The 16,690-nt window shown below is 32.1% G+C and overlaps 1 long non-coding RNA gene and 1 pseudogene across 1 annotated transcript; one reads left to right on the top strand and one right to left on the bottom strand.

The window, feature by feature from the left end:
• Window positions 1–554: 554 nt before the first annotated feature.
• Window positions 555–2,546, bottom strand: LOC107926913 (geraniol 8-hydroxylase-like; annotated as a pseudogene).
• Window positions 2,547–15,883: 13,337 nt separating this feature from the next.
• Window positions 15,884–16,458, top strand: LOC107926949 (uncharacterized). Its single transcript, XR_001692346.2, has 3 exons — window positions 15,884–16,034; window positions 16,124–16,236; window positions 16,354–16,458. It is a non-coding gene; the product is annotated as an uncharacterized lncRNA (long non-coding RNA).
• The last annotated feature ends 232 nt before the right edge of the window (window positions 16,459–16,690 follow it).

Genomic DNA, 16,690 nt, shown 5'->3' with positions numbered 1-16,690 from the left:
GGATAAATTTATCAATTCCGATATTCCAGAAAGATGATAAATACCGGTTTGAAGGATTTTTAGTGTAGATACATTTCTTACGATTCCTGACTGGAAAGAATATCAACCTAAAGCTAAGTAAAGCCTGAAATTAATCATGCTTTGGTTGGTTATGGAAGTGGATTTGAATGGAAATGGTGGTAGGTGAAAGGGTAAGGGCTTGGGAAAAAATTAAGCCAAAATATTAAAATGGAGACAAAAGTTGACAGAATGCCACTCTTTCATACAAAGTAAGAATGAAAATAAATTGATTTTTTTCTATTCAATAGCCAGGCAAATCAAGGAGTCTTTTCAAGTCCATCATAGACCTTGTTTATATACAAACTATAAAATATCAATTTTTTTTAAATTTAACTTTTTTTTTTAAATTTAACTTTTACAAGGTTAAAAATCTAATTAGCCCTTAAATGTCTCTAAATTTTTTATTTGACCCTTCTATTGTTGATGCTCCAAAGATTAAAAGCAAAGAAAATTTGTGTTGAAAGATGAAAAACAGAAGCAAAAGAAGAATTCTGTTGAGAGAAAAATGATAATTCTCATTACTAGTTTTAGTAACAATACAATATATATATAAATAGCTCCATAACATTGGAAGAAAACAAATATAACTTGTGCTAGTATCCAAGCAGTAAAATCAACTTAATGATAAGTTAAAAAGCTACTAAATCAGCTAAGTAGCTCACTAACCTTAGTAAAAACAAAATTACAACCAAACTAAACTTAGTTTACATATTACAAAAAGTTCCAACAACCAAATTACACACTAAACATTTCCTTGCTGTTGCATTGTTGCCAACGTTCAACAAATATTCAACAGAATGTTTTTAGACTGAATGTGCGATGATTTTTAATGGTTGAGCTTTTTGTAGAACAATGCCATACTTGTCATCCATGTTTAAGCTTTCAGGTGTGATTCCATCTTCAAGTTCCCAAACAAATGAATGAATAAGTCTACCCAGTATTAAGTGCAACATTCTCATGGCTAATGGCGATCCAGGACAAATTCGTCGCCCAGCTCCAAATGGAATCAGACCGAAGTTCCTTCCTTTAACATCTATATCTGATCCTATGAACCTTTCTGGATGAAACAAGTCAGCTTCTTCCCAGATACTGGGATCTCTGCCTATAGCCCATGCATTGATCAACACTTGTGCGTCTTTTGGAACCACAAAGTTGTGAATCTCAATATCTGCTTCAACTTTTCTAGGAAGTAAGAAAGGAGCCGGAGGATGCAATCTCAACGTTTCCTTTAGAATTGCTTGCAAATAAGGTAAACGAGTAACATCAGATTCCTCCACTACGTTCCCTTTGCCAATTATTTGTTGTAGTTCTCTCCGGGCTTCTAGTAAAGATTTTGGGTTACAAAGTAATTCTGCCATTGCCCATTCGAGTGTACTTGTAGTTGTATCCGTCCCTGCGGTGAACAAATCCTGTTTCACAAATTCTTACCAAGTTATGGACTGAAACTTCAAAAAAAAAAATTGAGAAACTAAAAAGAGACAAAGTTACTACAAAAATCAAATGTTTTATCAGATTTCTATCGAGTTCTTCGTTGTCATCTTGACTGATTTGGAGAAGAATATCCAAGAAATCATTAGTTGGTATATAATCATTCATCTTTCTCAACTCCAACCGCTTTTCAATCTCTTTATCGAAGAGCTTCATAATCTTCTCAAAAAGAATTGTCACCCGACCCCTTATGCCTTGCAAGTCTAGCTTAGCAAGAAGAGTAGGAAAAAAATCACTAAAATTGGGTTTCCCAAACTCCTCCTTGAAAGCCTCCATAGTTTCTCTGAATTCCAGAGCAGTATGAGAAGAAGAGTCGGCAAAATCGATGGAAAAAACAGTATTGGAAAGAAGATTAAGCGAAGTTTTGAAAACAGCTGTGGATATCTCTATCGCTTCCCCAAGTCGGGAACTATCACGAACATCAGTAAGGAGTTGTTCTACTTTGCTTCGCCGCAAGTGTTGGTTAGCGTCAAGTTTCTTACTAGCGAAAATGTGCAAATTGCAGATTTTCCTAAGATTTTTCCATGTGGTTGAAACAGGCATCCAAGGCAATCCAGCTTCGTGGTGTTGAAGGGCACGAAGGGCTTATGGAACGGTTCGGTTACAAGATATTGCATCCTGTGTTTGGAGGATTTCTTTGGCCATGGTTTCAGATGACAAAACTATAGTAGTTGTTTGACCAAGTTTCAGAGTCATGATGTCCCCATGAATCTTGGCAAGATTGGCAAGAGACTTATGGGGTTTATCACCAAGCTGAAAGAGGTTTCCGAAGATCGGAATTGCGGGTGGGCCTGGTGGAAGCTTGTCGGTTCTTGTCAATTTCCTTGAGGCTTGAAACAATACCAAGAACAAAACAAGGCACACTGACACTAACCAATTAAAAAAAACCATCGTAGTTGCTTGCTCGTACAAAGGATACAACTAATTTTCAGCACATTTTGTAAATTGTAAAGTGAAGTTGTTTTATAGCAATTTTAAGCAACATGCCTTGAATGTCTTGCTGTTGGGTAGCCTTATTTGAAAATTGAAACTGTTGATGACTACTGAATAAATTAGTTTACTGACAGTGGTTTTGAATGTTTGACCCAATTATTCAACGACGGAAATATTAAGACGCTACTCTAAAATATAGAAATCAAAATTATTGAAAGTGAAACTAAATTATAGAAATGGCAAAACGCCAAGAAAAATATGTACCTTTTTTTTGGTCTTCCAAGAAAAAGATTTAAGTAGAGACTTCTTAAATAAAAATAATAATTGTAAATTTTTTTATTAAAAAGCTTAATATAAGTTTTGGTACTTGAATTTGACATATTTTTATAATTTAATATTTAAACCTTTTTTTTTGGTGCAATTTAATATTTAATCTTGTCAACCAATACACAAAATACTCTAAAGCGCTAAGGGTGTTAATATTTTTATGAGGTGGCACACATATCCACTATCTGGTTGACACATGGCATATGAAACCATCACAATTTCAAATATGAAAAATACATAAAATTTTTAAATTTAATTTCTTAATTAAAAATTAATCTCTTTTTTTTTTTTTGGAAATTTCTTTACTAAAACTTAATCTCATTTTCTTTCAAAAGCTAAACCCTAAACCATATAACAACTAAATCATTCATCTTCTTCAGATTTCTTTTCAATCAAAGAAAGAAATTAATATCAAGTGATATTTGTATTTATCTTGAGTGGCCTACTGATTTTTTTTATTTGAAAATCTTTTTTCTTTTTCTCTTTTTATAAACCCTTTTTTTAATTTTTATTTATAATTTTTTTTGTTAACTAAATTGTGTTTTGCTGTTGAAATATCAAGTTTTCAATATTTAAAACTCGAAATATGTTGTTTATTTTAAGTTGTGTTTTGTATTTGGGATAGGTTTTTTTTTAATTTGCTTTAAGGAATTTGATAATTTATTAAAAATTCTTTTTGGATTTTCTTGAAAAATTGTTTTATGAGTATTCAGAACTAATTTGAGGGTTCAAAATAAGTATCTAACTTGGGAAATCAAGTTGAGAGATTTCGAATTTGAGTTCATGCTCATATAGGTTTTCCTTGATATGGTTTAGAGTCATAATATGATTTGAACTCATTTTGATTTTGAATAATTAATTTTTTTATAGCACATCTTTAAGGAACCTACTTTTCTGAGAGTGAACTAAGTGAATTGAGATTATTGACTATGATTGTAGAATGTCAGGAAACAAAATATATATATATATGATTTTTCTCTAATTTTTATTTTTATTTTGTTAATTTGTTCTTCAAATATCAAGTTTTAAATATATATTTTTTGGTAGACTAAAAGAGAAACCCAAAGAGGGTTATGCTCCATACAACCTATCACAGGAGGTCCATCTACTATCCAAGGTATGCTTCAACACGTCTGGTGAGTTCTCCAACCAACTAAACCTTATAGGATTATCATACATAAGTCTTGGTAGAAAATCAACAGCCAAATTTTAAATCATATTTTGTGTTTGGGTTAGATTTTTTTATTTGTTTTAAGGAATTTGAAAATCAGTAGTTATGCCATTGTTGTTAGTACTGCAAATATCACATGGAATTGGTATTTTGGAACAAAAAAAAAGTAATGTTTTAACCAAATTACTTATTTAGAGCTTGGGTTGTTGCGCTTTTGTTTTTGAATAAATATCAAAGGCTAAGTAAATAAAAATTTATTCATGTGGTGAGGACATCCTATGGTGCCAATGATAAGGAATTTGACTGTGTTGGATAGTAGTAATGTGGTGTTATGAAAACTAGGGTTTCCTTGTCGAAAGAATTGGTGTTGTACGTTGGATATCCTTGTTCTCTCTATAAGTGAGCAAATTTACAAGAAATAAATTATAGCAGAAGGAAAAAGAAAATAATGACATCCAATTATAATTTATTCACCTTAATAGTTTATATCAACCATTTTTATTGTTGTATAATATGAAACGAGTCACATGCCTATTAAAGTTAAGGAATTGAATAACTAAAATTCATTTGTTCGAAAACTATGTTAAAAATTCCCATGAATTAACAATAAACCAATTATGTTTTAAACTAAACAAAAAATGTATCGATTTTCTAGCATTATTCATTTCAACCATACATAATAGTTAATTTGATTATGTTATTCTTAGGTTATTTTTTATTATACCTGTGTACATAATAGTTAATTTGATTATGTTATTCTTAGGTTGTTTTTTATTATACCTGTACTATTAAATTATGGTTTGAATTGTTTGATTAAAAATTAAATTGATTAAAAATATATTGTTCTCCCTTCGTATCTCAAACTAAATATTATTGATTATGTTTGAAACTAGAAACACAATGAACAAGTTTCGAAATATCAAATGATGAAATATAACATCAAATGACATTGAAAACAAATGAGGCCAAACTTATTAGAATTAAATGTTTCAAATAATTGCAAACATTCAAATTTTCAAATGATAAAATATGACATCAAATGAAATTGAAAATGAATTCGCATTGTTTATAGCAAAAAATTCCAAAATATTTGCAAACATTTCTAAATAGTTCTAACATTCATAATAGTCTATTTTCATAACCAACATCCAGGTTTTAATAGGCAACAACTAACTACATTGAGTAATTAAATCTTAACAAGCAAAGTTTCAAATATTGCTATTTTTGAACTTTGGCATTTTTTGTTTCTACTCTCTTTTGTACCTATTGTTGCATTAATGTTAATTTCCTTCCTTTTGCTAGCTTTCTTTCTCTTAGGTAAAGAGATTAATGTTTCACTTTGAAACCCACGCTTCATAAAAAAACAAACATAACATCAGTAGAATTTAACTTATACAATAAATCATAAATAAAACTTAAAAGGCAAATCACTTACATTCAAAATTTGCATGCCTGACCTATCATCTGTGTATAAACCAATCCCTTGCAAGATTTATTTTTCCCTTCTCCCAAGTTAACCAAAATTTGGCATGGAAGTTGAAGGTGGTATTGATGGACCACCAATTGTAAGGGTTGAATGTGCTTTTGAAACATTGGAAGAAATAGTAAAAATTCCTTGACCCTATAAGAAATCATAAATTTATTCATTTTATATAAAAATTCATAGTATTCATAATAAAAAGTTTACCTTAACTATTGGTTGTGATTGTGGAGTTGTAATTGTAGGTGCTATTGTATCAAGGTTTACTACATCTCTTGATCTAAGTTGGTAGAAAATTTCATTGTCCTACAAAAGTATAACAAATGTAAGTTAAATATTTTAGAATTAAAAATTTTATAATATTAATACATTAATGGTTACCTAATTTGAAGTGCCACTAGTAGGGACTAAGTTGTTAGTGATAGGGGTTGGAACATTACTGATACATGCCGAAGTGCCATACAACAATAACAACCACATAAATTTATATAAATAAACGCACGATAGAATTGAATAAGAAAAATAAATCAAGAAACACTCATACAACTCTTAACATTGTTTCCGATCTTGAAACACTTTTGGCATCGTATTTTCCTTCCTCTTATTAATAATTGAGTGCCACAACTTGATTCACCTACTTCCTTCGCTTTGCATCTGTTGGGTCTTCCAGGCTTTTTTCTTAAGATAGGTGGATCAATTGATCCCATGTTTGTTTTTGTCCAGAAATTTTCACTTGGTAAAAGAAATAAAAACACATTCATATAGTTTTTTTATATAAATGTATACTATATCCAACAAAGACATAAGTTGCAATATCTTCTTACTTCCACAACATGGTAGCAATGGAATAAAGGCATGGGATACTAGTGAGATCCCCAAGCCCTACAAGTGCATTTCCATTTAACAAGGTCAACCACATAAACATCATCTCCATAGACCGCTTCAAATCCTTCAGATCCATTCCATCTTACACGAAAAAAAGCACTAAGTTCTTTGTTTCTCTTTAATTTCCCACACATCTTAGGACAAAATATTGTACAATTTAGCCATATTATTCACTATCCTACCCATTACATACTGGCTCACTTCCTCAAACAATAAAATAATAACCATAAATCTTACCCCTATTATGACTAAATTAAAGGCTTCAGCAAAGTTGTTATCTGCCACAACATCTAGCATGGAAGAATGCTCGACAACAACGTTTCATTTTAAAACTTTAGAGACCTATCATGGCTTCATGCTTGATTGTACCTACCTTTTGTATATTGTTTTCATATTCAACCTTAGTTGTTGATTTACAACAAGCCAAAAATGTATGATGTACATCACCACCAGTATGCTCCTTCCTCCAATTAGCATAATAATGCATTACACAAAATCGATACTTGTAACAAGCCATTTTTCAATGATATTGAAAACAGTGGTTTTAAGGCCACAAATATGATCAGTGAGTTCGTAAATATTATATAATAATATTTGCAAGCCAAAAATAGTGTTATAATAAATTTTTATTTGATAATTTATGTATTTGAATAAACAATTAGGCTCAAGTAGTAAGTCCTTAAAGTCAAGTGGTTTTAGAAAATGAGGTATCTGAACCTCGTTTCTATAAACCGAACCTATAAATATTTTATTAAATATTTATGAATTGTTATTAGGGTCATATTAAAGTTTGGTTAAGAAATTCTATCGTTTAAATAGTTAATTAATTAATAAGGACTAAATTGTAAATGTTACAAAAGTGGGTTTCTATTAGTTTAATGGGATAAATGGTTAATAAAATTTTAAAGTAATGGAATTATATGGTAATTATACCAAATCTTTAATTGGTGGACATTTTTGGACTTTAATTTGTTGAATTTTAAAGTAATCATAAGGGCAAAATGGTATTAAGCATAAAATTAAAACAAACAGAAGAAACAACTTCATCTTCCACAATTTTGGAAGCTAGCCACAAAAACCATCCTTTAAGGGTGGAAGACGTTCGGCCAACCTTAATTATTCATGCATGGTGAGTGATTTTTGTCTCATTTTTAGTAATTTTTATGTTTTTGAGCTCATATTAGCTTAATCTAGCTAACTTGGGGGTCAAATTGTAAAAATTTTAAATTTTATAAATTATGCCATTGATTAATTTGATATGTTTTTGAAGTTTTATGGTAGATTGTTAAGCTTGGTTGTTAAATAAACATAATTTGTTAAGTAATTTTTGACAATTTTAACGTTTAGGGACTTTTTATGAAAATGATAAAATTCAAGGAAAATGTTGTGAATTGATGATAAATATGGGTAATTATGGGACTAGGTAAAAATCGGCTAGCATGAATTTTAATTAAAAATGGTTAAATTGCAAGTTTTGGGTTTAGAGACTAAATTGCATAAAAGGTAAACTTTGAGGGCAATTTCATAAATTATATTGTTAAAGGTTATAAGATAAATTAATTATTTTAAGTTATTTGAATGGTTTAATTGAGTGAAAACTATTATTTAGATAAAGAAACACTACAATTGAATTTAAATCAAGAAAAAACTAAAGTTTCGGACTAGTTGTCGATTCCGTTTTAGCAACTGTTCTAATCAAGGTAAGTTCATTTAATATGAACTCAATTATATTTATATTTCTTTATGAATGTTAGAGATTAAATGATATAAAAATTACTTATGTTTAAATTGATTTGTTGATAGAACTAGAAATGTAAAAAGTCATGAAAATGATATTTTTTGAGATAAATGGAGACAGGCTACATTCATACGTAAGACCATAGCAAGGCTATGGCAATTATAAATGTAAGACCATAGCAGGGTTATGGCAGTTTTTTGGATATAAGACCATGGTTAGACCATGGCAATGTATACGTAAGACCATAGTGAGGCTATAGCAGTTGTTCAGTCGTAAGACCGTGGTTGGACCGTGGAAGTGTGTATATATATATATGTAAGACAATAGCTGAGTTATGACATTCTAATGATAAGACCATAACTGGGTTATGGCACTATAAACGTAAGAACATGATAAGGTCATGACAGTGCACATGTAAGACCATAGTTGGACTATGACACAATATGAAACGTGTATTGGGGTTTTAATCATCTTTACAGTGTTCATCGGATGGAAATAAATGAGAATCTAAATGTGATATGTGAAACGGTAAGTGGTTTGTAATAGTACATATGTGTAAAAGAGGTAAATGTTATACTACCATTATAGATTAAAGAGATTGTGCATTATGATATTAAGAAATGTAAATGTTATGAAATGTGAGGGAGTTGATGAGAATAGGAAAGGGATTAATACTCACCATGTGGGATTTGCGATATATTTTGATAGATGAATGCTTTGACTAGTATAGTTTGTAATGAATATTATACCTTAGTGTGATTATATGTTTCATATGTCTATAAATATGTTAACTAATGATGTTTGTGGTATTTAGAGAATTAAATGAATATACGAGTATTTTCTGAGTAGTCAATGTTATTTCATATGATTCAACGGATAATCAAGGTTCAAATGGATAAGTACATGTATGTATTAAGCTATGGTATTAAATATGTGAGATGGGAATTTGGATATGCATAGTTTAAGGAAAAGGAAGTTACATGGCATAAGCATAAATGTTAGTTGGTGAAATTGAAATGTTGGTATGTTTATTGCTATGCCTTATTTGATATTATAATTTCATTGTTTCACTAACTAACCTTATGACCTTTTGTATATAAGAAAGGATGTTTAGCCTATAATGAAATGAAATTATCTTTGGTTGTTTAACTTAATGTACACGGTAAGTTTAAGTTATTAATACGAGCTTACTAGGCACTACTTGCTTACGTATATGTTTTCTCTGTTTTGTAAATCATCGGAAAGCTCAATTGATGGAATCTCGTTGGAGCTTTGTCACGCTATTCATTCGTCATATTGGTAGTTCTGGTTATTTTGGTTAATGGTTATAAATGACATGTTATAGGGTTAAAAAATTATTCGAGTGATTTGCCTTTTTTTTAATTGTGTCCAATTTATTATGGTTAATAATGTTAGATGATGGCATGTAAATAAGAGGTGCAAATATGAGTGAATGAACCCTTATTCATGATCTTTAAATAATAATATTGTATGGTATAGTGGCATGTTTTGGAATGGTTACTTGGCATGGTTGGCATATGTTCAATTTAGGTTTTGGAAATGTTGAATGGGATTAAGTTTAGTTTGTTAAATGTAGTGTCTTTGAATGGCACATTGGTTAGTTATAGGTTAAATGATTCTTGACATGTTTTAAGTGATTATTAATGTGATTTAAGCACGTGAAAGTAGTTATAGATGTAGTAGTTAAGAAATGGTATTTGAAATGGCTTGTTTTAGAGGCAATTTGAGCTACACACAGCCTGGGACACGGGTTGTCACATGACTTTCTGCCACACATGGTCACCCCACATGGCTGTGCGTCTTATTAAATTTAGGAGCAGGATCCATTCGGTCTAAAACACGGCCATGTGGCTCAAGCCAGTATGTAACACGGTCTAGCATACGGCCTACGACACGACCATGTGTCTCAAGTTAGTATGTAACACGGTCTGGCACATGGCCTACGATACGGTCGTGTGACTCAGCATCGAATGCACATACGATTTGACATACAACCTGCGACACGGCTGTGTGACCTTATTTTGAATAGCTACATGGGTGCACGACCATGTGTCCTTACTTCGAATGTCCACACAGCCTGGTCACACGGTCGTGTGACCCTTATATCTCAAATTTTCAATTTTTTCCTAAATTTTTTATTCTGTTTAAATTTGGTCCCTGTGTGTTCTCAAGTTACTTTTAGGGCCTCTTAGGCTCAATTTAAGGCTCATAAGAGTATTATTGTAACAGCCCAATTTTGGGCCTAGTCGAAACAGTGGTTTCGGAACCATTAACCCGAGGTCAGAGAAATTATTATTTTTTCTTTTTTATATCATTTATTGTGTTGTATCATGATTATATGAGTGCATGAAAATTTGAGTGAATTAATTTTAGCGATTGTGAGCTTAATTGCGAAAAAGGAATAAATCACATAAAGGGAAAAAGTTTTGTTTTACTAGCAAATGGTGTTAAATAGCTAGAGAATCATAATTAGGGGTCTTTAAAGGGAAAATAGACTCATTCTAATAAAGGTGCCTGGCCATTGAGACAAAGAGGAGTCAAAAAGTTAAAAAAATTGAGTAGGGTTGGTATTTGATGACATTAGCTAAATGAATAAAAAAATAAAATCAAAGGGGTCATCTTTCTTCTCCATCTTTCCACCGAAAATTGAAGTGAAAAACCCCCATGGGAGCTTGAAATTTTCAGCACAATAAACCTCTACATGTAAGTCATTTTGATGGTTATTTTTGTTGATTTTTGTACTTTTGAGACCCTTGTAACTTAATTTAGCTAATAGAGGGACTATTTTGCAAATGGTTGAAATTTTTGGATTTTTCCATGGAATATTTTGTGTTATTTGCTGAAATATTATAGAAAAAAATGAGTCATGGTTGTTAAAACAACAACTTTTGTGAAAGGATTTTCATGAAAACACCTAGAATGGACCATTTTGTAAAGATGACAAAATGAGTGATAAGTATGAGTAATAATTTGAATTTTGGGCTGCTTCTAGTACAAAAAGGATTCGGCTAGGCTTGGTTAGTGAGAAAATCTGATAAAAATCGATTTACGAGCCTAGGGGTAAAATAGTAATTTTGTAAAAGTTTAGGGGCAAAATGGTTATTTTTCCAAAATATGAATTATGAAATACATTGATTAATATGACGATTAAATTAGTGAATTTTTATCATTTTATATCAGGAAATACGAAATCCGGACTTAGATCGGGGAAAGGCCAAGTTAGTAGACTAAATCCAATTAGTCGTCCATTTTTTGTATACCGAGGTAAGTTCTACGTAAGTAAGGCAACTTTATCACTATTATGTGTTGAATGATTGATTTTGCATAATATGGTTGAATATGATTATGAATAATGCATGATGATATTAATGTGGTAAATTCCAGTTGAACCTAAGAATAGATTGAATATCCGTGCCATGACATTTGGGTGATATGTGCACTAGTGTAAGACCATGCCTGGGACATGGCGTCAGCCACAATATGAAAGCCATTGTAAGACCATGTTTGGAACATGGCATCGGCAATGTTGTGTGAGCCAGTGTAAGTCCATATCTAGAACATGACATTTGCATTGATATGTGCACTAGTGTAAGACCATGTCTGGGACATGGCATCGGCCTCGACATGTGAGCCAGTGTAAGACCATGTCTAAGACATGGCATTGGCAAATTACCCTCTTGTATGAGGCTTATCGGATATCCTTTAGTATTCCAAAGGGTTTCACAGGTTATTTTTAAGGCTTATCATAAAGATGTGGAATGATATGATCATGTAGTGAGTGGTACAGGTTTTTATTCAAAAATCATGAGATATGAGTCTAGTTATGATGCCTTAATGGTAAGAATAACATGAGTAAGTTCTATCTATGAAAATGATTTTGGAATCCTTGGCTTATACTGTAATACCCCTACCCGTATTCATTGCCGGAATAGGGTACGAGGCATTACCGGAGTTTACGAATTAAAATTTTTTTTATATTCAATATAGCCCTTTTATAAATATCTAACCTTCCCTGTAATATTAAATCGAGACCAATCCACATCAACCAAATCAATTCAACATATTTTCATGATAGATTCATGCATTTATATAAGATAACGTCATCACATATCTATAACCAGGTTTGTTAACCATACTAATGGCTAACTTTACATTCATTTCACGTTAACATTTACTTTGTTAGCTTATACATGCCATTGATTTCCAAAATAAAGTTTCTTTATATACCGAAATCCTGAGGTTGACAGTGTGATGTACCTCCGAGCTCTTAACACTACAAAATAAGGAAAAAGGAAACGGGGTAAGCACTTTGTGCTTAGTAAGTTCATGTAACAAGAATTATACTTACCTAATATTTTCAATACAATACAATAAACATCCATATATCAATTCAATGCATTATTACCCTAATATGCACAAACTCAACATTCAAGTTAGTACAATAATTTCCCTGTACCAATAATATATACTATGATTGATGAGCTCGTCAATACCATGATTTCCATTTCCTTGTTATTTTTCCATATTTATCCCGTTGAATTTCTTGGAATTTTTGATGGATTTTCAGAGGTACACTTTTAGTGTACAATTTCGGGTCTGTCAATTCATATTCATGTGCGCACATTTCCATTTCAGAGAGCACACTCCCGCGAACCTCAACCTTGCAGCGGGGTTACCAGTCTAGGCTAAATCCCCTGCAATATAAACTCATAGAGTATTGTTGGGATTGCCAGTCCAAGCTAAATCCCCTGCAACGACAATTACTCTAATGAGCTTGGATCTGAATTACCAGTCCAGGCTAAATTCAGACCCTAATTCGGATTATCCGTCCGGGCTAAATCCATTTTACACATATTCTTCGGGAGGGCTATATCAGGATAGGATCACCCGTCCGGGCTAGATCCTTTTTACCGTCAATTCCTTTTCAGAGATCCATCGAATTTTCCTTTCATTCAACCGGGATTTCTTCCCATTTTATCAAATATATCAATGTTTCATTAATTTTCATACAATGAACACTCAAATCATATTCACATCAATAACATACAATCTCAAGCATTTAAGAATATAATTCAAGTTACACGAACTTACCTTGATACTTGTTTGTAAACAGTAAAAATCCACTAATCCTGAACTTTTTCCTTTCCTCGATCTAGCTTCGTATTTGAATCTTCTGGATCTAAATAAATAAATTTAATTATCAATTTAATACATTTCATGTTCATATGCAACATTCTCTATAATTCAACTATTATTTATAGTTCATTCAAAGCTGTCTACTTGAGTCATAGTCACTAAATTATTTATAACTTGAGCTACGGAACTCAAAATTAAGATCCGTTAATTTTCCCTGAAACTAGACTAATATATATTTTTACGATATAATTTTCAGAATTTTTGGTTTATCCAATCAGTACAGTTTATTCTTCAAAGTCACCCCTGTTCTGTTGTCTAACAGTTCTGACCCTTCTTCACTAAAAATAAATTATCTCTTTATACAGAATTCAAATGATGTTATCGTTTGTTTCTATTAAAAATAGACTCATTCAGAATTCTAGACATATAAATTTAAGTCCCTAATTATTTTTATTCAATTTTTTATAATTTTTCAAAGTCAGAACAGGGGAACCCGAATTAATTCTGACCTTGTCTCACAAAATTCATTATATCTCAAAATTTACAAATCCATTACTTACAATATTTCTTCTATGAGAAACTAGACTCAATAAGCTTTAATTCCATATTTTTTTCATCTTCTAATTCGATTCCTACAATTTTTGGTGAGTTTTCAAAGTTAGTCTACTGCTGCTGTCCAAACTGTTTTAGTGCAAGCTGTTTATTACCATTTTTCCCCTAAGCTTTTAATAAATGATAATTTCGTCCCTACTCAATTAGCCTCTCAATTGAGCTGATTTTTCTCAATTAACATTTTATTATATCACCTTAAACTATTTTACAACCTTTAGGAATCATAATTTCAGCAATAGACTTTAATTCCAAACATTTTCACAATTAGGTCCTAAAAATCAATTTCCATTGAAATTGCCTAATAAAATCATCTCATAAACAAATTAAAGCTTTACACCATGTTTGGTTGGGTGTATTGGCATAGCCAATACACCCCTAATCGGTGGCCCCACCTAATCCCCCCTTATTCCTATGTTTGGTTCATGGTATTGCTAATACCATTGTAATACATTACTGATCTAATCGGTGAAATTCACCGATTTGTAATCCGTCCCTTTTGCCAAGATTAGGCGCCGCTTCAGTTTCCCTTTCCTGTTTTACCCTCCCATCGGCTTCCCCTTTGTTTCTCTTCTGTTCCTTCTAGCCTCTGCCGATTTGCTCCCTCCCATCGATTTCATTTGTCAGGTAAAATCCCCATATTTTGCCTATTATTATATCCCTTTATTTGCATTCTTGCCTGTTGATTTCTCTGTTCTATTTTTCTTTCTTTACACATAAGTTCGTCGGCATTCGTTCTTCAAGACACACTCCGTTGGAGCTGCTTAGAAGCTAGTAGTATTGTTGTAAGCTTAGTTCATCTCTTTCTTTGCCGTGTTTCATTTTTAGACTGCAACTTTCTCTTCTTTCCCCCTCTCTTGTAAGTTAAGCAGATTTTATGTTGCTATAGTGATTTGGGTTTTTCTTTTTCTGTTTTAATCTTTTTTACAGAAAGAAGTGTTACTTTTGATGAATTGGCTATCGATATTTCTATGGTTTTTTGCTCTTTTTTGTCCAAAAGAAGTTATTTTTTCAACCGAGGATTGCATTTAGGTAAGCAATTCTCTTGCCCAAATAGTGAAGACATTGTATTCAGAGCGATTTGTGTTAATTTAAAGCATAGAAGAAGATGGAAATTCTTGGATCAAGTGTTCCCAAGTCTTACAAATGCATTGGTGAGTCGTGTTGTTGGCGAGTTTCAGAACTCGCCTCAGTTAGCCTTGGAATTTTACGATTGGTTTGGGGAGAAAAACAGTTTTAGGAAAAGATGATGTTATGATGATTGTTTCTGTTTTGTTTATAAGTTAGATATGCATTCAGGGGCCTGCAAGTTCTTGAATTGGCCTGTTCTTTCCTTTCTCATTACCTAGAGCTCTAAATCTCATAGGTTCAAAGGAGTAGACATTTGACAGTTAAAAGCTCTTGCAACACTGATCTAGGAAGATGATGGAGCATTTTGGTTCTGATGCAAGATGTTTCGACCTGATGCAAGATGTTTCGAAATCTCAATGTTTGTTTCATTTCTCTTTTCAATTCCAACATTGCAATGTGTTTTTCTCGTCTTTGTTTGCCTAATAAAGCAGGTACCTTTTTGTTAAATGTTTTCTTGATCTGTTGGTCAAGAGTTTGTGCTAAGATTTGCATTTCAACTTTAGGTATTATTCTTGTTTATGCTGTGGAGATTCGTATCTATATATAAACTAAACTATTGAACCACTTCTGAGTAATTTGCAAATAATGAATGAATCAGCTTCTCAAGCTAGTATTAAGCTGTGTCACTTTCATCTGCGCATAATGTGATGGTTTGATAGTTGAAATTATGGATGATCTGAATCTAGCTGTAGGTGACCAAAGTAGTGGCATCCATCTAAAGTAGTTTTCTACCTTCTTGGGCTGAGTTCAGTTAAGTCTATATCATCATCCTCGCCTCGGCATACTGCATTCATTTTAGCTATAGAGTTATTTGCACAATTGGTGATTATCGTTTGACATTTCTCAATCTTCTATACTGGCGTAGTAGTCATTCTTCTCTCCTAACCTTTCTCATATGTGATCAACTGTACTGTTTTATTGCAGGCGCAGTCTCCTAACTACAATGCTACCCTGAAACAAATGAACTTCAAGAGGCTTACATTGACAGATATCACAATTGACATTCCACGGGTTCCCAAGAACAAATGGGTTGATCGAAGCTATGGAGAAGGCTGGTAAGGACGACGACAGCTTTCACCAGCATTTGTAATGTTGTTTCTTGAAGATATGTTTTCTTTCTTATCACTCTTATGTTAACTTACAGATGTTAAGAACAAATGGGAAAGTAGCTCGTGGGGTAGAAAGTTGATTGTCCAGAAGAGAAGAGCATCTCTCAACGACTTTGATAGGTTCAAGCTTATGTTGGCTAAGATCAAGGTCAGTTTTCGATACACCCCCTATTGTGTCTACCCGTTTTATACCAGAGTTCTTTTCTTGAAAGCACTTCCTCAAAACTTCAATCGAAGCTTGACGAGCTGTAATACGGTTTTGCAGAGGTCTGGAGTCATCAAGCAAGAACTTGCTAAGCTGAAAAAGGAGAATGCATCTTGAATTTGATATTGAATCATGGATTTTTGTTAGTTTTTGTCATCAAACATTCTGCAGGTTGTTCTTTTTTGTAATTTTTTCTTTTATTTACAAATGATTAAAAAGATTAAAGATCAGTTGAGAGATCTTTTATTTATGTGTGTATATACTAAGTTTTGCTGATAATAAATATTAACCATTCATTCAGATAATTTTCCTATACATATGTATTTGTGTATATAAAATCATGCATTTATAAAGTAATAAAACACTGTCCAATACAACCAAGCATTTGGTTTAAATG

This window comes from Gossypium hirsutum, chromosome A08, assembly GCF_007990345.1.
Source record: "Gossypium hirsutum isolate 1008001.06 chromosome A08, Gossypium_hirsutum_v2.1, whole genome shotgun sequence".
NCBI classification, from domain to species: domain Eukaryota; kingdom Viridiplantae; phylum Streptophyta; class Magnoliopsida; order Malvales; family Malvaceae; genus Gossypium; species Gossypium hirsutum.
This window is presented reverse-complemented; position numbering and strand designations above follow the sequence as displayed.